This window comes from Salvelinus alpinus, chromosome 3 (assembly GCF_045679555.1).
Source record: "Salvelinus alpinus chromosome 3, SLU_Salpinus.1, whole genome shotgun sequence".
NCBI classification, from domain to species: domain Eukaryota; kingdom Metazoa; phylum Chordata; class Actinopteri; order Salmoniformes; family Salmonidae; genus Salvelinus; species Salvelinus alpinus.
In genome coordinates this window covers 110,750,279-110,772,797 of record NC_092088.1, presented here as the reverse complement: position 1 = coordinate 110,772,797, position 22,519 = coordinate 110,750,279, and the positions used below count along the sequence as shown (strand labels likewise).

The 22,519-nt window shown below is 37.6% G+C and overlaps 14 non-coding genes across 14 annotated transcripts; all 14 read right to left on the bottom strand.

Annotated features, from left to right (window-relative positions):
* Positions 1–3,203: 3,203 nt before the first annotated feature.
* trnav-uac (transfer RNA valine (anticodon UAC)) lies at positions 3,204–3,276 on the bottom strand. The gene has a single exon. It is a non-coding gene; the product is annotated as a tRNA-Val (tRNA).
* A 3,029-nt stretch (positions 3,277–6,305) lies between these two features.
* On the bottom strand, positions 6,306–6,378 carry trnav-aac (transfer RNA valine (anticodon AAC)). The gene has a single exon. It is a non-coding gene; the product is annotated as a tRNA-Val (tRNA).
* Positions 6,379–6,519: 141 nt separating this feature from the next.
* trnav-aac (transfer RNA valine (anticodon AAC)) lies at positions 6,520–6,592 on the bottom strand. The gene has a single exon. It is a non-coding gene; the product is annotated as a tRNA-Val (tRNA).
* A 526-nt stretch (positions 6,593–7,118) lies between these two features.
* Positions 7,119–7,191, bottom strand: trnav-uac (transfer RNA valine (anticodon UAC)). Its single transcript has one exon. It is a non-coding gene; the product is annotated as a tRNA-Val (tRNA).
* Positions 7,192–8,905: 1,714 nt separating this feature from the next.
* trnav-uac (transfer RNA valine (anticodon UAC)) lies at positions 8,906–8,978 on the bottom strand. The gene has a single exon. It is a non-coding gene; the product is annotated as a tRNA-Val (tRNA).
* A 3,081-nt stretch (positions 8,979–12,059) lies between these two features.
* trnav-aac (transfer RNA valine (anticodon AAC)) lies at positions 12,060–12,132 on the bottom strand. The gene has a single exon. It is a non-coding gene; the product is annotated as a tRNA-Val (tRNA).
* Positions 12,133–13,051: 919 nt separating this feature from the next.
* Positions 13,052–13,124, bottom strand: trnav-aac (transfer RNA valine (anticodon AAC)). Its single transcript has one exon. It is a non-coding gene; the product is annotated as a tRNA-Val (tRNA).
* Positions 13,125–13,659: 535 nt separating this feature from the next.
* trnav-aac (transfer RNA valine (anticodon AAC)) lies at positions 13,660–13,732 on the bottom strand. The gene has a single exon. It is a non-coding gene; the product is annotated as a tRNA-Val (tRNA).
* A 695-nt stretch (positions 13,733–14,427) lies between these two features.
* On the bottom strand, positions 14,428–14,500 carry trnav-aac (transfer RNA valine (anticodon AAC)). Its single transcript has one exon. It is a non-coding gene; the product is annotated as a tRNA-Val (tRNA).
* A 534-nt stretch (positions 14,501–15,034) lies between these two features.
* trnav-aac (transfer RNA valine (anticodon AAC)) lies at positions 15,035–15,107 on the bottom strand. The gene has a single exon. It is a non-coding gene; the product is annotated as a tRNA-Val (tRNA).
* A 1,142-nt stretch (positions 15,108–16,249) lies between these two features.
* On the bottom strand, positions 16,250–16,322 carry trnav-uac (transfer RNA valine (anticodon UAC)). The gene has a single exon. It is a non-coding gene; the product is annotated as a tRNA-Val (tRNA).
* Positions 16,323–17,804: 1,482 nt separating this feature from the next.
* trnav-aac (transfer RNA valine (anticodon AAC)) lies at positions 17,805–17,877 on the bottom strand. The gene has a single exon. It is a non-coding gene; the product is annotated as a tRNA-Val (tRNA).
* A 1,691-nt stretch (positions 17,878–19,568) lies between these two features.
* trnav-aac (transfer RNA valine (anticodon AAC)) lies at positions 19,569–19,641 on the bottom strand. Its single transcript has one exon. It is a non-coding gene; the product is annotated as a tRNA-Val (tRNA).
* A 569-nt stretch (positions 19,642–20,210) lies between these two features.
* Positions 20,211–20,283, bottom strand: trnav-uac (transfer RNA valine (anticodon UAC)). The gene has a single exon. It is a non-coding gene; the product is annotated as a tRNA-Val (tRNA).
* Positions 20,284–22,519: the final 2,236 nt, after the last annotated feature.

Below are 22,519 nucleotides of genomic sequence, written 5' to 3'. Positions count from 1 at the left end.
CGAACCGGGGACCTTTCGCGTGTGAAGCAAATGTGATAACCACTACACTACAGAAACTGCTTCATGTGATTTTTGCAAGGACTAAACCAAATTTTACTGATATTCACTGCATGTATTTGAATTTCCAAAATAAGGCATTTATGAAAGAATGCACTGTTTCCACCCTATTTCGAACCGGGGACCTTTCGCGTGTTAAGCGAACGTGATAACCACTACACTACAGAAACTGCTGCATATGATTTTTGCAAGGACTAAACCAAATTTTACTGATATTCACATCATATATTTGAATTTCCAAAATAAGGCATTTATGAAAGCAACTATTTACTGTTATAAATACAGTTCTTACTGAATGTGTTAAAAAGCACTGTTTCCACCCGGTTTCGAACCAGGGACCTTTCGCGTGTTAAGCGAACGTGATAACCACTACACTACAGAAACTGCTTCATGTGGTTTTTGCAAGGACTAAACCAAATTTTACTGATATTCACTGCATGTCTTTGAATTTCCAAAATAAGGCATTTATGAAAGCAACTATTCACTGTTATAAATACAGTTCTTACTGAATGTGTCAAAGAGCACTGTTTCCATCCGGTTTCGAACCGGGGACCTTTCGCGTGTGAAGCGAATGTGATAACCACTACACTACAGAAACTGCTGCATGTGGTTTTTGCAAGGACTAAACCAAATTTTACTGATATTCACATCATTTATTTGAATTTCCAAAATAAGGCATTTATGAAAGCAACTATTTACTGTTATAAATACAGTTCTTACTGAATGTGTCAAAGAGCACTGTTTCCACCCGGTTTCGAACCAGGGACCTTTCGCGTGTTAAGCGAACGTGATAACCACTACACTACAGAAACTGCTTCATGTGGTTTTTGCAAGGACTAAACCAAATTTTACTGATATTCACTGCATGTCTTTGAATTTCCAAAATAAGGCATTTATGAAAGCAACTATTCACTGTTATAAATACAGTTCTTACTGAATGTGTCAAAGAGCACTGTTTCCATCCGGTTTCGAACCGGGGACCTTTCGCGTGTGAAGCGAATGTGATAACCACTACACTACAGAAACTGCTGCATGTGGTTTTTGCAAGGACTAAACCAAATTTTACTGATATTCACATCATTTATTTGAATTTCCAAAATAAGGCATTTATGAAAGCAACTATTTACTGTTATAAATACAGTTCTTACTGAATGTGTCAAAGAGCACTGTTTCCACCCGGTTTCGAACCGGGGACCTTTCGCGTGTGAAGCAAATGTGATAACCACTACACTACAGAAACTGCTTCATGTGATTTTTGCAAGGACTAAACCAAATTTTACTGATATTCACTGCATGTATTTGAATTTCCAAAATAAGGCATTTATGAAAGAATGCACTGTTTCCACCCTATTTCGAACCGGGGACCTTTCGCGTGTTAAGCGAACGTGATAACCACTACACTACTGAAACTGCTGCATGTGGTTTTTGCAAGGTCTAAACCAAATTTTACTGATATTCACTGCATGTCTTTGAATTTCCAAAATAAGGCATTTATGAAAGCAACTATTCACTGTTATAAATACAGTTCTTACTGAATGTGTCAAAGAGCACTGTTTCCACACGGGGAACTTTCGCGTGTTAAGCGAACGTGATAACCACTACACTACAGAAACTGCTGCATGTGATTTTTGCAAGGACTAAACCAAATTTTACTGATATTCACTGCATGTATTTGAATTTCCAAAATAAGGCATTTATGAAAGAATGCACTGTTTCCACCCTATTTCGAACCGGGGACCTTTCGCGTGTTAAGCTAATGTGATAACCACTACACTACAGAAACTGCTGCATGCAGTTTTTGCAAGTACTAAACCAAATTTTACTGATATTCACATCATTTATTTGAATTTCCAAAATAAGGCATTTATGAAAGCAACTATTCACTGTTATAAATACAGTTCTTACTGAATGTGTCAAAGAGCACTGTTTCCACCCGTTTTCGAACCGGGGACCTTTCGCGTGTAAAGCGAACGTGATAACCACTACACTACAGAAACTGCTGCATGTGATTCTTGCAAGGACTAAACCAAATTTTACTGCTATTCACTGCATGTATTTGAATTTCCAAAATATTATTATCTGTTATAAATACAGTTCTTACTGAATGTGTCAAAGAGCACTGTTTCCACCCGGTTTCGAACCGGGGACCTTTCGCGTGTGAAGCAAATGTGATAACCACTACACTACAGAAACTGCTTCATGTGATTTTTGCAAGGACTAAACCAAATTTTACTGATATTCACTGCATGTATTTGAATTTCCAAAATAAGGCATTTATGAAAGAATGCACTGTTTCCACCCTATTTCGAACCGGGGACCTTTCGCGTGTTAAGCGAACGTGATAACCACTACACTACAGAAACTGCTGCATATGATTTTTGCAAGGACTAAACCAAATTTTACTGATATTCACATCATTTATTTGAATTTCCAAAATAAGGCATTTATGAAAGCAACTATTTACTGTTATAAATACAGTTCTTACTGAATGTGTTAAAAAGCACTGTTTCCACCCGGTTTCGAACCAGGGACCTTTCGCGTGTTAAGCGAACGTGATAACCACTACACTACAGAAACTGCTTCATGTGGTTTTTGCAAGGACTAAACCAAATTTTACTGATATTCACTGCATGTCTTTGAATTTCCAAAATAAGGCATTTATGAAAGCAACTATTCACTGTTATAAATACAGTTCTTACTGAATGTGTCAAAGAGCACTGTTTCCATCCGGTTTCGAACCGGGGACCTTTCGCGTGTGAAGCGAATGTGATAACCACTACACTACAGAAACTGCTGCATGTGGTTTTTGCAAGGACTAAACCAAATTTTACTGATATTCACATCATTTATTTGAATTTCCAAAATAAGGCATTTATGAAAGCAACTATTTACTGTTATAAATACAGTTCTTACTGAATGTGTCAAAGAGCACTGTTTCCACCCGGTTTCGAACCGGGGACCTTTCGCCTGTGAAGCGAACGTGATAACCACTACACTACAGAAACTACTGCATGTGATTTTTGCAAGGACTAAACCAAATTTTACTGATATTCACATCATTTATTTGAATTTCCAAAATTAGGCATTTATGAAAGCAACTATTTACTGTTATAAATACAGTTCTTACTGAATGTGTCAAAGAGCACTGTTTCCACCCGGTTTCGAACCGGGGACCTTTCGCGTGTAAAGCGAACGTGATAACCACTACACTACAGAAACTGCCGCATGTGATTTTTGCAAGGACTAAACCAAATTTTACTGCTATTCACTGCATGTATTTGAATTTCCAAAATATTATTATCTGTTATAAATACAGTTCTTACTGAATGTGTCAAAGAGCACTGTTTCCACCCGGTTTCGAACCGGGGACCTTTCGCGTGTGAAGCAAATGTGATAACCACTACACTACAGAAACTGCTTCATGTGATTTTTGCAAGGACTAAACCAAATTTTACTGATATTCACTGCATGTATTTGAATTTCCAAAATAAGGCATTTATGAAAGAATGCACTGTTTCCACCCTATTTCGAACCGGGGACCTTTCGCGTGTTAAGCGAACGTGATAACCACTACACTACAGAAACTGCTGCATGTGGTTTTTGCAAGGTCTAAACCAAATTTTACTGATATTCACTGCATGTATTTGAATTTCCAAAATAAGGCATTTATGAAAGAATGCACTGTTTCCACCCTATTTCGAACCGGGGACCTTTCGCGTGTTAAGCTAATGTGATAACCACTACACTACAGAAACTGCTGCATGCGGTTTTTGCAAGTACTAAACCAAATTTTACTGATATTCACATCATTTATTTGAATTTCCAAAATAAGGCATTTATGAAAGCAACTATTCACTGTTATAAATACAGTTCTTACTGAATGTGTCAAAGAGCACTGTTTCCACCCGTTTTCGAACCGGGGACCTTTCGCGTGTTAAGCGAACGTGATAACCACTACACTACAGAAACTGCTGTATGTGATTTTTGCAAGGACTAAACCAAATTTTACTGATATTCACTGCATGTCTTTGAATTTCCAAAATAAGGCATTTATGAAAGCAACTATTCACTGTTATAAATACAGTTCTTACTGAATGTGTTCAAAGAGCACTGTTTCCACCCGGTTTCGAACCGGGGACCTTTCACGTGTTAAGCGAACGTGATAACCACTACACTACAGAAACTGCTGCATGTGATTTTTGCAAGGACTAAACCAAATTTGACTGATATTCACTGCATGTATTTGAATTTCGAAAATAAGGCATTTATGAAAGAATGCACTGTTTCCACCCGGTTTCGAACAGGGGACCTTTCGCATGTTAAGCGAACGTGATAACCACTACACTACAGAAACTGCTGCATGTGATTTTTGCAAGGACTAAACCAAATTTTACTGATATTCACTGCATGTCTTTGAATTTCCAAAATAAGGCATTTATGAAAGCAACTATTCACTGTTATAAATACAGTTCTTACTGAATGTGTCAAAGAGCACTGTTTCCACCCGGTTTCGAACCGGGGACCTTTCGCGTGTAAAGCGAACATGATAACCACTACACTACAGAAACTGCCGCATGTGATTTTTGCAAGTACTAAACCAAATTTTACTGCTATTCACTGCATGTATTTGAATTTCCAAAATATTATTATCTGTTATAAATACAGTTCTTACTGAATGTGTCAAAGAGCACTGTTTCCACCCGGTTTCGAACCGGGGACCTTTCGCGTGTGAAGCGAATGTGATAACCACTACATTACAGAAATCGCTGCATGTGGTTTTTGCAAGGTATTTGAATTTCCAAAATAAGGCATTTATGAAAGAAAGCACGTTTTCCACCCGGTTTCAAACCAGGGACCTTTCGCGTGTTAAGCGAACGTGATAACCACTTCACTACAGAAACTGCTGCATGTGATTTTTGCAAGGACTAAACCAAATTTTACTGATATTCACTGCATGTCTTTGAATTTCCAAAATAAGGCATTTATGAAAGCAACTATTCACTGTTATAATTACAGTTCTTACTGAATGTGTCAATGAGCACTGTTTCCACCCTGTTTTGAACCGAGGACCTTTCGTGTGTGAAGCAAATGTGATAACCACTACACTACAGAAACTGCTGCATGTAGTTTTTGCAAGGTCTAAACCAAATTTTACTGATATTCACTGCATGTGTTTGAATTTCCAAAATAAATCATTTATGAAAGCAACTATTCACTGTTATAAATACAGTTCTTACTGAATGTGTCAAAGAGCACTGTTTCCACCCGTTTTTGAACCGGGGACCTTTCGCGTGTTAAGCGAACGTGATAACCACTACACTACATAAACTGCTGCATGTGGTTTTTGCAAGGACTAAACCAAATTTTACTGATATTCACATCATTTATTTGAATTTCCAAAATAAGGCATTTATGAAAGCAACTATTCACTGTTATAAATACAGTTCTTACTGAATGTGTCAAAGAGCACTGTTTCCACCCAGTTTCGAACCGGGGACCTTTTGCGTGTGAAGCGAATGTGATAACCACTACACTACAGAAACTGCTTAATGTGATTTTTGCAAGGACTAAACCAAATTTTACTGATATTCACTGCATGTATTTGAATTTCCAAAATAAGGCATTTATGAAAGAAAGCACTTTTTCCACCCGGTTTCAAACCAGGGACCTTTCGCGTGTTAAGCGAACGTGATAACCACTACACTACAGAAACTGCTGCATGTGATTTTTGCAAGGACTAAACCAAATTTTACTGCTATTCACTGCATGTATTTGAATTTCCAAAATATTATTATCTGTTATATTTATGAAAGCAACTATTCACTGTTATAAATACAGTTCTTACTGAATGTGTCAAAGAGCACTGTTTCCACCCGGTTTCAAACCGGGGACCTTTCGCGTGTGAAGCGAATGTGATAACCACTACACTACAGAAACTGCTGCATGTTGTTTTTGCAAGGACTAAACCAAATTTTACTGATATTCACATCATTTATTTGAATTTCCAAAATAAGGCATTTATGAAAGCAACTATTTACTGTTATAAAAACAGTTCTTACTGAATGTTTCAAAGAGCACTGTTTCCACCCGGTTTCGAACCGGGGACCTTTCGCCTGTGAAGCGAATGTGATAACCACTACACTACTGAAACTGCTGCATGTTGTTTTTGCAAGGACTAAACCAAATTTTACTGATATTCACTGCATGTATTTGAATTTCCAAAATAAGGCATTTATGAAAGAATGCACTGTTTCCACCCGGTTTCGAACCGGGGACCTTTCGCGTGTTAAGCGAACGTGATAACCACTACACTACAGAAACTGCTGCATGTGGTTTTTGCAAGGTCTAAACCAAATTTTACTGATATTCACTGCATGTCTTTGAATTTCCAAAATAAGGCATTTATGAAAGCAACTATTCACTGTTATAAATACAGTTCTTACTGAATGTGTCAAAGAGCACTGTTTCCACCCGGTTTCGAACCGGGGACCTTTCGCGTGTTAAGCGAACGTGATAACCACTACACTACAGAAACTGCTGCATGTGATTTTTGCAAGGACTAAACCAAATTTTACTGATATTCACTGCATGTCTTTGAATTTCCAAAATAAGGCATTTATGAAAGCAACTATTCACTGTTATAAATACAGTTCTTACTGAATGTGTTCAAAGAGCACTGTTTCCACCCGGTTTCGAACCGGGGACCTTTCACGTGTTAAGCGAACGTGATAACCACTACACTACAGAAACTGCTGCATGTGATTTTTGCAAGGACTAAACCAAATTTGACTGATATTCACTGCATGTATTTGAATTTCGAAAATAAGGCATTTATGAAAGAATGCACTGTTTCCACCCGGTTTCGAACCGGGGACCTTTCGCATGTTAAGCGAACGTGATAACCACTACACTACAGAAACTGCTGCATGTGATTTTTGCAAGGACTAAACCAAATTTTACTGATATTCACTGCATGTCTTTGAATTTCCAAAATAAGGCATTTATGAAAGCAACTATTCACTGTTATAAATACAGTTCTTACTGAATGTGTCAAAGAGCACTGTTTCCACCCGGTTTCGAACCGGGGACCTTTCGCGTGTAAAGCGAACGTGATAACCACTACACTACAGAAACTGCCGCATGTGATTTTTGCAAGTACTAAACCAAATTTTACTGCTATTCACTGCATGTATTTGAATTTCCAAAATATTATTATCTGTTATAAATACAGTTCTTACTGAATGTGTCAAAGAGCACTGTTTCCACCCGGTTTCGAACCGGGGACCTTTCGCGTGTGAAGCGAATGTGATAACCACTACATTACAGAAATCGCTGCATGTGGTTTTTGCAAGGTATTTGAATTTCCAAAATAAGGCATTTATGAAAGAAAGCACGTTTTCCACCCGGTTTCAAACCAGGGACCTTTCGCGTGTTAAGCGAACGTGATAACCACTTCACTACAGAAACTGCTGCATGTGATTTTTGCAAGGACTAAACCAAATTTTACTGATATTCACTGCATGTCTTTGAATTTCCAAAATAAGGCATTTATGAAAGCAACTATTCACTGTTATAATTACAGTTCTTACTGAATGTGTCAATGAGCACTGTTTCCACCCTGTTTTGAACCGAGGACCTTTCGTGTGTGAAGCAAATGTGATAACCACTACACTACAGAAACTGCTGCATGTAGTTTTTGCAAGGTCTAAACCAAATTTTACTGATATTCACTGCATGTGTTTGAATTTCCAAAATAAATCATTTATGAAAGCAACTATTCACTGTTATAAATACAGTTCTTACTGAATGTGTCAAAGAGCACTGTTTCCACCCGTTTTTGAACCGGGGACCTTTCGCGTGTTAAGCGAACGTGATAACCACTACACTACAGAAACTGCTGCATGTGGTTTTTGCAAGGACTAAACCAAATTTTACTGATATTCACATCATTTATTTGAATTTCCAAAATAAGGCATTTATGAAAGCAACTATTCACTGTTATAAAAACAGTTCTTACTGAATGTGTCAAAGAGCACTGTTTCCACCCGGTTTCGAACCGGGGACCTTTTGCGTGTGAAGCGAATGTGATAACCACTACACTACAGAAACTGCTGCATGTGGTTTTTGCAAGGACTAAACCAAATTTTACTGATATTCACTGCATGTATTTGAATTTCCAAAATAAGGTATTTATGAAAGAATTCACTGTTTCCACCCTATTTCAAACCGGGGACCTTTCGCGTGTTAAGCGAACGTGATAACCACTACACTACAGAAACTGCCGCATGTGATTTTTGCAAGGACTGAACCAAATTTTACTGATATTCACTGCATGTCTTTGAATTTCCAAAATAAGGCATTTATGAAAGCAACTATTCACTGTTATAAATACAGTTCTTACTGAATGTGTCAAAGAGCACTGTTTCCACCCGGTTTCAAACCGGGGACCTTTCGCGTGTGAAGCGAATGTGATAACCACTACACTACAGAAACTGCTGCATGTGGTTTTTGCAAGGACTAAACCAAATTTTACTGATATTCACATCATTTATTTGAATTTCCAAAATAAGGCATTTATGAAAGCAACTATTTACTGTTATAAATACAGTTCTTACTGAATGTGTCAAAGAGCACTGTTTCCACCCGGTTTCTAACCGGGGACCTTTCGCCTGTGAAGCGAACGTGATAACCACTACACTACAGAAACTACTGCATGTGATTTTTGCAAGGACTAAACCAAATTTTACTGATATTCACATCATTTATTTGAATTTCCAAAATAAGGCATTTATGAAAGCAACTATTCACTGTTATAAATACAGTTCTTACTGAATGTGTCAAAGAGCACTGTTTCCACCCGGTTTCGAACCGGGGACCTTTCGCGTGTAAAGCGAACGTGATAACCACTACACTACAGAAACTGCCGCATGTGATTTTTGCAAGTACTAAACCAAATTTTACTGCTATTCACTGCATGTATTTGAATTTCCAAAATATTATTATCTGTTATAAATACAGTTCTTACTGAATGTGTCAAAGAGCACTGTTTCCACCCGGTTTCGAACCGGGGACCTTTCGCGTGTGAAGCGAATGTGATAACCACTACATTACAGAAATCGCTGCATGTGGTTTTTGCAAGGTATTTGAATTTCCAAAATAAGGCATTTATGAAAGAAAGCACGTTTTCCACCCGGTTTCAAACCAGGGACCTTTCGCGTGTTAAGCGAACGTGATAACCACTTCACTACAGAAACTGCTGCATGTGATTTTTGCAAGGACTAAACCAAATTTTACTGATATTCACTGCATGTCTTTGAATTTCCAAAATAAGGCATTTATGAAAGCAACTATTCACTGTTATAATTACAGTTCTTACTGAATGTGTCAATGAGCACTGTTTCCACCCTGTTTTGAACCGAGGACCTTTCGTGTGTGAAGCAAATGTGATAACCACTACACTACAGAAACTGCTGCATGTAGTTTTTGCAAGGTCTAAACCAAATTTTACTGATATTCACTGCATGTGTTTGAATTTCCAAAATAAATCATTTATGAAAGCAACTATTCACTGTTATAAATACAGTTCTTACTGAATGTGTCAAAGAGCACTGTTTCCACCCGTTTTTGAACCGGGGACCTTTCGCGTGTTAAGCGAACGTGATAACCACTACACTACAGAAACTGCTGCATGTGGTTTTTGCAAGGACTAAACCAAATTTTACTGATATTCACATCATTTATTTGAATTTCCAAAATAAGGCATTTATGAAAGCAACTATTCACTGTTATAAAAACAGTTCTTACTGAATGTGTCAAAGAGCACTGTTTCCACCCGGTTTCGAACCGGGGACCTTTTGCGTGTGAAGCGAATGTGATAACCACTACACTACAGAAACTGCTGCATGTGGTTTTTGCAAGGACTAAACCAAATTTTACTGATATTCACTGCATGTATTTGAATTTCCAAAATAAGGTATTTATGAAAGAATTCACTGTTTCCACCCTATTTCAAACCGGGGACCTTTCGCGTGTTAAGCGAACGTGATAACCACTACACTACAGAAACTGCCGCATGTGATTTTTGCAAGGACTGAACCAAATTTTACTGATATTCACTGCATGTCTTTGAATTTCCAAAATAAGGCATTTATGAAAGCAACTATTCACTGTTATAAATACAGTTCTTACTGAATGTGTCAAAGAGCACTGTTTCCACCCGGTTTCAAACCGGGGACCTTTCGCGTGTGAAGCGAATGTGATAACCACTACACTACAGAAACTGCTGCATGTGGTTTTTGCAAGGACTAAACCAAATTTTACTGATATTCACATCATTTATTTGAATTTCCAAAATAAGGCATTTATGAAAGCAACTATTTACTGTTATAAATACAGTTCTTACTGAATGTGTCAAAGAGCACTGTTTCCACCCGGTTTCTAACCGGGGACCTTTCGCCTGTGAAGCGAACGTGATAACCACTACACTACAGAAACTACTGCATGTGATTTTTGCAAGGACTAAACCAAATTTTACTGATATTCACATCATTTATTTGAATTTCCAAAATAAGGCATTTATGAAAGCAACTATTTACTGTTATAAATACAGTTCTTACTGAATGTGTCAAAGAGCACTGTTTCCACCCGGTTTCGAACCGGGGACCTTTCGCCTGTGAAGCGAATGTGATAACCACTACACTACTGAAACTGCTGCATGTTGTTTTTGCAAGGACTAAACCAAATTTTACTGATATTCACTGCATGTATTTGAATTTCCAAAATAAGGCATTTATGAAAGCAACTATTTACTGTTATAAATACAGTTCTTACTGAATGTGTCAAAGAGCACTATTTCCACCCGGTTTCGAACCAGGGACCTTTCGCGTGTTAAGCGAACGTGATAACCACTACACTACAGAAACTGCTTCATGTGGTTTTTGCAAGGACTAAACCAAATTTTACTGATATTCACTGCATGTCTTTGAATTTCCAAAATAAGGCATTTATGAAAGCAACTATTCACTGTTATAAATACAGTTCTTACTGAATGTGTCAAAGAACACTGTTTCCACCCGGTTTCAAACCGGGGACCTTTCGCCTGTAAAGCGAATGTGATAACCACTACACTACAGAAACTGCTGCATGTTTTACTGATATTCACATCATTTATTTGAATTTCCAAAATAAGGCATTTATGAAAGCAACTATTCACTGTTATAAATACAGTTCTTACTGAATGTGTCAAAGAGCACTGTTTCCACCCGGTTTCGAACCGGGGACCTTTCGCGTGTAAAGCGAACGTAATAACCACTACACTACAGAAACTGCCGCATGTGATTTTTGCAAGTACTAAACCAAATTTTACTGCTATTCACTGCATGTATTTGAATTTCCAAAATATTATTATCTGTTATAAATACAGTTCTTACTGAATGTGTCAAAGAGCACTGTTCCCACCCGGTTTCGAACCGGGGACCTTTCGCGTGTGAAGCGAATGTGATAACCACTACACTACAGAAACTGCTTAATGTGATTTTTGCAAGGACTAAACCAAATTTTACTGATATTCACTGCATGTATTTGAATTTCCAAAATAAGGCATTTATGAAAGAAAGCACTTTTTCCACCCGGTTTCAAACCAGGGACCTTTCGCGTGTGAAGCGAATGTGATAACCACTACACTACAGAAACTGCTGCATGTGATTTTTGCAAGGACTAAACCAAATTTTACTGATATTCACATCATTTATTTGAATTTCCAAAATAAGGCATTTATGAAAGCAACTATTCACTGTTATAAATACAGTTCTTACTGAATGTGTCAAAGAGCACTGTTTCCACCCGTTTTCGAACCGGGGACCTTTCGCGTGTTAAGCGAACGTGATAACCACTACACTACAGAAACTGCTGCATGTGATTTTTGCAAGGACTAAACCAAATTTTACTGATATTCACTGCATGTATTTGAATTTCCAAAATAAGGCATTTATGAAAGAATGCACTGTTTCCACCCGGTTTCGAACCGGGGACCTTTCGCGTGTTAAGCGAACGTGATAACCACTACACTACAGAAACTGCTGCATGTGATTTTTGCAAGGACTAAACCAAATTTTACTGCTATTCACTGCATGTATTTGAATTTCCAAAATATTATTATCTGTTATATTTATGAAAGCAACTATTCACTGTTATAAATACAGTTCTTACTGAATGTGTCAAAGAGCACTGTTTCCACCCGGTTTCAAACCTGGGACCTTTCGCGTGTGAAGCGAATGTGATAACCACTACACTACAGAAACTGCTGCATGTTGTTTTTGCAAGGACTAAACCAAATTTTACTGATATTCACATCATTTATTTGAATTTCCAAAATAAGGCATTTATGAAAGCAACTATTTATTGTTATAAAAACAGTTCTTACTGAATGTGTCAAAGAGCACTGTTTCCAACCGGTTTCGAACCGGGGACCTTTCGCCTGTGAAGCGAATGTGATAACCACTACACTACAGAAACTGCTTAATGTGATTTTTGCAAGGACTAAACCAAATTTTACTGATATTCACTGCATGTATTTGAATTTCCAAAATAAGGCATTTATGAAAGAAAGCACTTTTTCCACCCGGTTTCAAACCAGGGACCTTTCGCGTGTTAAGCGAACGTGATAACCACTACACTACAGAAACTGCTGCATGTGATTTTTGCAAGGACTAAACCAAATTTTACTGATATTCACATCATTTATTTGAATTTCCAAAATAAGGCATTTATGAAAGCAACTATTCACTGTTATAAATACAGTTCTTACTGAATGTGTCAAAGAGCACTGTTTCCACCCGTTTTCGAACCGGGGACCTTTCGCGTGTTAAGCGAACGTGATAACCACTACACTACAGAAACTGCTGCATGTGATTTTTGCAAGGACTAAACCAAATTTTACTGATATTCACTGCATGTATTTGAATTTCCAAAATAAGGCATTTATGAAAGAATGCACTGTTTCCACCCGGTTTCGAACCGGGGACCTTTCGCGTGTTAAGCGAACGTGATAACCACTACACTACAGAAACTGCTGCATGTGATTTTTGCAAGGACTAAACCAAATTTTACTGCTATTCACTGCATGTATTTGAATTTCCAAAATATTATTATCTGTTATATTTATGAAAGCAACTATTCACTGTTATAAATACAGTTCTTACTGAATGTGTCAAAGAGCACTGTTTCCACCCGGTTTCAAACCTGGGACCTTTCGCGTGTGAAGCGAATGTGATAACCACTACACTACAGAAACTGCTGCATGTTGTTTTTGCAAGGACTAAACCAAATTTTACTGATATTCACATCATTTATTTGAATTTCCAAAATAAGGCATTTATGAAAGCAACTATTTACTGTTATAAAAACAGTTCTTACTGAATGTGTCAAAGAGCACTGTTTCCAACCGGTTTTGAACCGGGGACCTTTCGCCTGTGAAGCGAATGTGATAAACACTACACTACTGAAACTGCTGCATGTTGTTTTTGCAAGGACTAAACCAAATTTTACTGATATTCACTGCATGTATTTGAATTTCCAAAATAAGGCATTTATGAAAGAATGCACTGTTTCCACCCGGTTTCGAACCGGGGACCTTTCGCGTGTTAAGCGAACGTGATAACCACTACACTACAGAAACTGCTGCATGTGATTTTTGCAAGGACTAAACCAAATTTTACTGATATTCACATCATTTATTTGAATTTCCAAAATAAGGCATTTATGAAAGCAACTATTTACTGTTATAAATACAATTCTTACTGAATGTGTCAAAGAGCACTGTTTCCACCCGGTTTCGAACCAGGGACCTTTCGCGTGTTAAGCGAACGTGATAACCACTACACTACAGAAACTGCTTCATGTGGTTTTTGCAAGGACTAAACCAAATTTTACTGATATTCACTGCATGTATTTGAATTTCCAAAATAAGGCATTTATGAAAGAAAGCACTTTTTCCACCCGGTTTCAAACCAGGGACCTTTCGCGTGTTAAGCGCACGTGATAACCACTACACTACAGAAACTGCTGCATGTGATTTTTGCAAGGACTAAACCAAATTTTACTGATATTCACATCATTTATTTGAATTTCCAAAATAAGGCATTTATGAAAGCAACTATTCACTGTTATAAATACAGTTCTTACTGAATGTGTCAAAGAGCACTGTTTCCACCCGTTTTCGAACCGGGGACCTTTCGCGTGTTAAGCGAACGTGATAACCACTACACTACAGAAACTGCTGCATGTGATTTTTGCAAGGACTAAACCAAATTTTACTGATATTCACTGCATGTATTTGAATTTCCAAAATAAGGCATTTATGAAAGAATGCACTGTTTCCACCCGGTTTCGAACCGGGGACCTTTCGCGTGTTAAGCGAACGTGATAACCACTACACTACAGAAACTGCTGCATGTGATTTTTGCAAGGACTAAACCAAATTTTACTGCTATTCACTGCATGTATTTGAATTTCCAAAATATTATTATCTGTTATATTTATGAAAGCAACTATTCACTGTTATAAATACAGTTCTTACTGAATGTGTCAAAGAGCACTGTTTCCACCCGGTTTCAAACCTGGGACCTTTCGCGTGTGAAGCGAATGTGATAACCACTACACTACAGAAACTGCTGCATGTTGTTTTTGCAAGGACTAAACCAAATTTTACTGATATTCACATCATTATTTGAATTTCCAAAATAAGGCATTTATGAAAGCAACTATTTACTGTTATAAAAACAGTTCTTACTGAATGTGTCAAAGAGCACTGTTTCCAACCGGTTTCGAACCGGGGACCTTTCGCCTGTGAAGCGAATGTGATAAACACTACACTACTGAAACTGCTGCATGTTGTTTTTGCAAGGACTAAACCAAATTTTACTGATATTCACTGCATGTATTTGAATTTCCAAAATAAGGCATTTATGAAAGAATGCACTGTTTCCACCCGGTTTCGAACCGGGGACCTTTCGCGTGTTAAGCGAACGTGATAACCACTACACTACAGAAACTGCTGCATGTGATTTTTGCAAGGACTAAACCAAATTTTACTGATATTCACATCATATATTTGAATTTCCAAAATAAGGCATTTATGAAAGCAACTATTTACTGTTATAAATACAATTCTTACTGAATGTGTCAAAGAGCACTGTTTCCACCCGGTTTCGAACCAGGGACCTTTCGCGTGTTAAGCGAACGTGATAACCACTACACTACAGAAACTGCTTCATGTGGTTTTTGCAAGGACTAAACCAAATTTTACTGATATTCACTGCATGTCTTTGAATTTCCAAAATAAGGCATTTATGAAAGCAACTATTCACTGTTATAAATACAGTTCTTACTGAATGTGTCAAAGAGCACTGTTTCCACCCGGTTTCGAACCAGGGACCTTTCGCATGTGAAGCAAATGTGATAACCACTACACTACAGAAACTGCTGCATGTGGTTTTTGCAAGGACTAAACCAAATTTTACTGATATTCACATCATTTATTTGAATTTCCAAAATAAGGCATTTATGAAAGCAACTATTTACTGTTATAAAGACAGTTCTTACTGAATGTGTCAAAGAGCACTGTTTCCACCCGGTTTCGAACCGGGGACCTTTCGCCTGTGAAGCGAACGTGATAACCACTACACTACAGAAACTACTGCATGTGATTTTTGCAAGGACTAAACCAAATTTTACTGATATTCACATCATTTATTTGAATTTCCAAAATTAGGCATTTATGAAAGCAACTATTTACTGTTATAAATACAGTTCTTACTGAATGTGTCAAAGAGCACTGTTTCCACCCGGTTTCGAACCAGGGACCTTTCGCGTGTAAAGCAAACGTGATAACCACTACACTACAGACACTGCTGCATGTGATTTTTGCAAGGACTAAACCAAATTTTACTGGTATTCACTGCATGTATTTGAATTTCCAACATAAGGCATTTACGAAAGAATGCACTGTTTCCACCCGATTTCGAACCAGGGACCTTTCGCGTGTTAAGCGAACGTGATAACCACTACACTACAGAAACTGCTGCATGTTTTACTGATATTCACATCATTTAATTGAATTTCCAAAATATGGCATTTATGAAAGCAACTATTCACTGTTATAAATACAGTTCTTACTGAATGTGTCAAAGAGCACTGTTTCCACCCGGTTTCGAACCGGGGACCTTTCGCGTGTAAAGCGAACGTGATAACCACTACACTACAGAAACTGCCGCATGTGATTTTTGCAAGTACTAAACCAAATTTTACTGCTATTCACTGCATGTATTTGAATTTCCAAAATATTATTATCTGTTATAAATACAGTTCTTACTGAATGTGTCAAAGAGCACTGTTCCCACCCGGTTTCGAACCGGGGACCTTTCGCGTGTGAAGCGAATGTGATAACCACTACACTACAGAAACTACTGCATGTGATTTTTGCAAGGACTAAACCAAATTTTACTGATATTCACTGCATGTCTTTGAATTTCCAAAATAAGGCATTTATGAAAGCAACTATTCACTGTTATAAATACAGTTCTTACTGAATGTGTCAAAGAGCACTGTTTCCACCGGGTTTCGAACCGGGGACCTTTCGCGTGTAAAGCGAACCTGATAACCACTACACTACAGAAACTGCCGCATGTGATTTTTGCAAGTACTAAACCAAATTTTACTGCTATTCACTGCATGTATTTGAATTTCCAAAATATTATTATCTGTTATAAATACAGTTCTTACTGAATGTGTCAAAGAGCACTGTTTCCAACCGGTTTCGAACCGGGGACCTTTCGCGTGTGAAGCGAATGTGATAACCACTACATTACAGAAATCGCTGCATGTGGTTTTTGCAAGGTATTTGAATTTCCAAAATAAGGCATTTATGAAAGAAAGCACTGTTTCCAACCGGTTTCAAACCAGGGACCTTTCGCGTGTTAAGCGAACGTGATAACCACTACACTACAGAAACTGCTGCATGTAGTTTTTGCAAGGTCTAAACCAAATTTTACTGATATTCACTGCATGTCTTTGAATTTCCAAAAAAAGGCATTTATGAAAGCAACTATTCACTGTTATAAATACAGTTCTTACTGAATGTGTCAAAGAGCACTGTTTCCACCCGTTTTTGAACCGGGGACCTTTCGCGTGTTAAGCGAACGTGATAACCACTACACTACAGAAACTGCTGCATGTGGTTTTTGCAAGGACTAAACCAAATTTTACTGATATTCACATCATTTATTTGACTTTCCAAAATAAGGCATTTATGAAAGCAACTATTCACTGTTATAAATACAGTTCTTACTGAATGTGTCAAATAGCACTGTTTCCACCCGGTTTCAAACCTGGGACCTTTCGCGTGTGAAGCGAATGTGATAACCACTACACTACAGAAACTGCTGCATGTTGTTTTTGCAAGGACTAAACCAAATTTTACTGATATTCACATCATTTATTTGAATTTCCAAAATAAGGCATTTATGAAAGCAACTATTTACTGTTATAAAAACAGTTCTTACTGAATGTGTCAAAGAGCACTGTTTCCACCCGGTTTCGAACCGGGGACCTTTCACCTGTGAAGCGAATGTGAGAAACACTACACTACTGAAACTGCTGCATGTTGTTTTTGCAAGGACTAAACCAAATTTTACTGATATTCACTGCATGTATTTGAATTTCCAAAATAAGGCATTTATGAAAGAATGCACTGTTTCCACCCGGTTTCGAACCGGGGACCTTTCGCGTGTTAAGCGAACGTGATAACCACTACACTACAGAAACTGCTGCATGTGATTTTTGCAAGGACTAAACCAAATTTTACTGATATTCACATCATTTATTTGAATTTCCAAAATAAGGCATTTATGAAAGCAACTATTTACTGTTATAAATACAGTTCTTACTGAATGTGTCAAAGAGCACTGTTTCCACCCGGTTTCGAACCAGGGACCTTTCGCGTGTTAAGCGAACGTGATAACCACTACACTACAGAAACTGCTTCATGTGGTTTTTGCAAGGACTAAACCAAATTTTACTGATATTCACTGCATGTCTTTGAATTTCCAAAATAAGGCATTTATGAAAGCAACTATTCACTGTTATAAATACAGTTCTTACTGAATGTGTCAAAGAGCACTGTTCCCACCCGGTTTCGAACCGGGGACCTTTCGCGTGTGAAGCGAATGTGATAACCACTACACTACAGAAACTACTGCATGTGATTTTTGCAAGGACTAAACCAAATTTTACTGATATTCACTGCATGTCTTTGAATTTCCAAAATAAGGCATTTATGAAAGCAACTATTCACTGTTATAAATAAATTTTTGCAAGGACTAAACCAAATTTTACTGATATTGACTGCATGTATTTGAATTTCCAAAATAAGGCATTTATGAAAGAAAGCACTTTTTCCACCCGGTTTCAAACCGGGGACCTTTCACGTGTTAAGCGAACGTGATAACCACTACACTACAGAAACTGCTGTATGTGGTTTTTGCAAGGACTAAACCAAATTTTACTGATATTCACATCATTTATTTGAATTTCCAAAATAAGGAATTTATGAAAGCAACTATTCACTGTTATAAATACAGTTCTTACTGAATATGTCAAAGAGCAGTGTTTCCACCCAGTTTCGAACCGGGGACCTTTCGCATGTAAAGCGAATGTGATAACCAATACACTACAGAAACTACTGCATGTGGTTTTTGCAAGGACTAAACCAAATTTTACTGATATTCACTGCATGTATTTGAATTTCCAAAATATTATTATCTGTTATAAATACAGTTCTTACTGAATGTGTCAAAGAGCACTGTTTCCACCCGGTTTCGAACCGGGGACCTTTCGCGTGTGAAGCGAATGTGATAACCACTACACTACAGAAACTGCTTCATGTGGTTTTTGCAAGGACTAAACCAAATTTTACTGATATTCACTGCATGTATTTGAATTTCCAAAATAAGGCATTTATGAAAGAAAGCACTTTTTCCACCCGGTTTCAATCCAGGTACCTTTCGCGTGTTAAGCGAAAGCAACTATTCACTGTTATAAATACAGTTCTTACTGAATGTGTCAAATAGCACTGTTTCCACCCGGTTTCAAACCTGGGACCTTTCGCGTGTGAAGCGAATGTGATAACCACTACACTACAGAAACTGCTGCATGTTGTTTTTGCAAGGACTAAACCAAATTTTACTGATATTCACATCATTTATTTGAATTTCCAAAATAAGGCATTTATGAAAGCAACTATTTACTGTTATAAAAACAGTTCTTACTGAATGTGTCAAAGAGCACTGTTTCCACCCGGTTTCGAACCGGGGACCTTTCACCTGTGAAGCGAATGTGATAAACACTACACTACTGAAACTGCTGCATGTTGTTTTTGCAAGGACTAAACCAAATTTTACTGATATTCACTGCATGTATTTGAATTTCCAAAATAAGGCATTTATGAAAGAATGCACTGTTTCCACCCGGTTTCGAACCGGGGACCTTTCGCGTGTTAAGCGAACGTGATAACCACTACACTACAGAAACTGCTGCATGTGATTTTTGCAAGGACTAAACCAAATTTTACTGATATTCACATCATTTATTTGAATTTCCAAAATAAGGCATTTATGAAAGCAACTATTTACTGTTATAAATACAGTTCTTACTGAATGTGTCAAAGAGCACTGTTTCCACCCGGTTTCGAACCAGGGACCTTTCGCGTGTTAAGCGAACGTGATAACCACTACACTACAGAAACTGCTTCATGTGGTTTTTGCAAGGACTAAACCAAATTTTACTGATATTCACTGCATGTCTTTGAATTTCCAAAATAAGGCATTTATGAAAGCAACTATTCACTGTTATAAATACAGTTCTTACTGAATGTGTCAAAGAGCACTGTTCCCACCCGGTTTCGAACCGGGGACCTTTCACGTGTGAAGCGAATGTGATAACCACTACACTACAGAAACTACTGCATGTGATTTTTGCAAGGACTAAACCAAATTTTACTGATATTCACTGCATGTCTTTGAATTTCCAAAATAAGGCATTTATGAAAGCAACTATTCACTGTTATAAATACAGTTCTTACTGAATGTGTCAAAGAGCACTGTTTCCACCCGGTTTCGAACCGGGGACCTTTCGCGTGTAAAGCGAACGTGATAACCACTACACTACAGAAACTGCCGCATGTGATTTTTGCAAGTACTAAACCAAATTTTACTGCTATTCACTGCATGTATTTGAATTTCCAAAATATTTTTATCTGTTATAAATACAGTTCTTACTGAATGTGTCAAAGAGCACTGTTTCCACCCGGTTTCGAACCGGGGACCTTTCGCGTGTGAAGCGAATGTGATAACCACTACATTACAGAAATCGCTGCATGTGGTTTTTGCAAGGTATTTGAATTTCCAAAATAAGGCATTTATGAAAGAAAGCACTTTTTCCAACCGGTTTCAAAACAGGGACCTTTCGCGTGTTAAGCGAACGTGATAACCACTACACTACAGAAACTGCTGCATGCGGTTTTTGCAAGGACTAAACCAAATTTTACTGATATTCACTGCATGTCTTTGAATTTCCAAAATAAGGCATTTATGAAAGCAACTATTCACTGTTATAAATACAGTTCTTACTGAATGTGTCAAAGAGCACTGTTTCCACCCGTTTTTGAACCGGGGACCTTTCGCGTGTTCAGCGAACGTGATAACCACTACACTACAGAAACTGCTGCATGTGGTTTTTGCAAGGACTAAACCAAATTTTACTGATATTCACATCATTTATTTGACTTTCCAAAATAAGGCATTTATGAAAGCAACTATTCACTGTTATAAATACAGTTCTTACTGAATGTGTCAAAGAGCACTGTTTCCACCCGGTTTCGAACCGGGGACCTTTTGCGTGTGAAGCGAATGTGATAACCACTACACTACAGAAATCGCTGCATTTGGTTTTTGCAAGGACTAAACCAAATTTTACTGATATTTACTGCATTTCTTTGAATTTCCAAAATAAGGCATTTATGAAAGCAACTATTCACTGTTATAAATACAGTTCTTACTGAATGTGTCAAAGAGCACTGTTTCCACCCGGTTTCGAACCGGGGACCTTTCGCGTGTAAATCAAACGTGATAATCACTACACTACAGAAACTGCTTCATGTGGTTTTTGCAAGGACTAAACCAAATTTTACTGATATTCACTGCATGTATTTGAATTTCCAAAATAAGGCATTTATGAAAGAAAGCACTTTTTCCACCCTGTTTCAAACCAGGGACCTTTTGCGTGTTAAGCGAATGTGATAACCACTACACTACAGAAACTGCTTCATGTGGTTTTTGCAAGGACTAAACCAAATTTTACTGATATTCACTGCATGTATTTGAATTTCCAAAATAAGGCATTTATGAAAGCAACTATTCACTGTTATAAATACAGTTCTTACTGAATGTGTCAAAGAGCACTGTTCCCACCCGGTTTCGAACCGGGGACCTTTCGCGTGTGAAGCGAATGCGATAACCACTACACTACAGAAACTACTGCATGTGATTTTTGCAAGGACTAAACCAAATTTTACTGATATTCACTGCATGTCTTTGAATTTCCAAAATAAGGCATTTATGAAAGCAACTATTCACTGTTATAAATAAATTTTTGCAAGGACTAAACCAAATTTTACTGATATTGACTGCATGTATTTGAATTTCCAAAATAAGGCATTTATGAAAGAAAGCACTTTTTCCACCCGGTTTCGAACCGGGGACCTTTCACGTGTTAAGCGAACGTGATAACCACTACACTACAGAAACTGCTGTATGTGGTTTTTGCAAGGACTAAACCAAATTTTACTGATATTCACATCATTTATTTGAATTTCCAAAATAAGGAATTTATGAAAGCAACTATTCACTGTTATAAATACAGTTCTTACTGAATATGTCAAAGAGCAGTGTTTCCACCCAGTTTCGAACCGGGGACCTTTCGCATGTAAAGCGAATGTGATAACCAATACACTACAGAAACTACTGCATGTGGTTTTTGCAAGGACTAAACCAAATTTTACTGATATTCACTGCATGTATTTGAATTTCCAAAATATTATTATCTGTTATAAATACAGTTCTTACTGAATGTGTCAAAGAGCACTGTTTCCACCCGGTTTCGAACCGGGGACCTTTCGCGTGTGAAGCGAATGTGATAACCACTACACTACAGAAACTGCTTCATGTGGTTTTTGCAAGGACTAAACCAAATTTTACTGATATTCACTGCATGTATTTGAATTTCCAAAATAAGGCATTTATGAAAGAAAGCACTTTTTCCACCCGGTTTCAAACCAGGTACCTTTCGCGTGTTAAGCGAAAGCAACTATTCACTGTTATAAATACAGTTCTTACTGAATGTGTCAAATAGC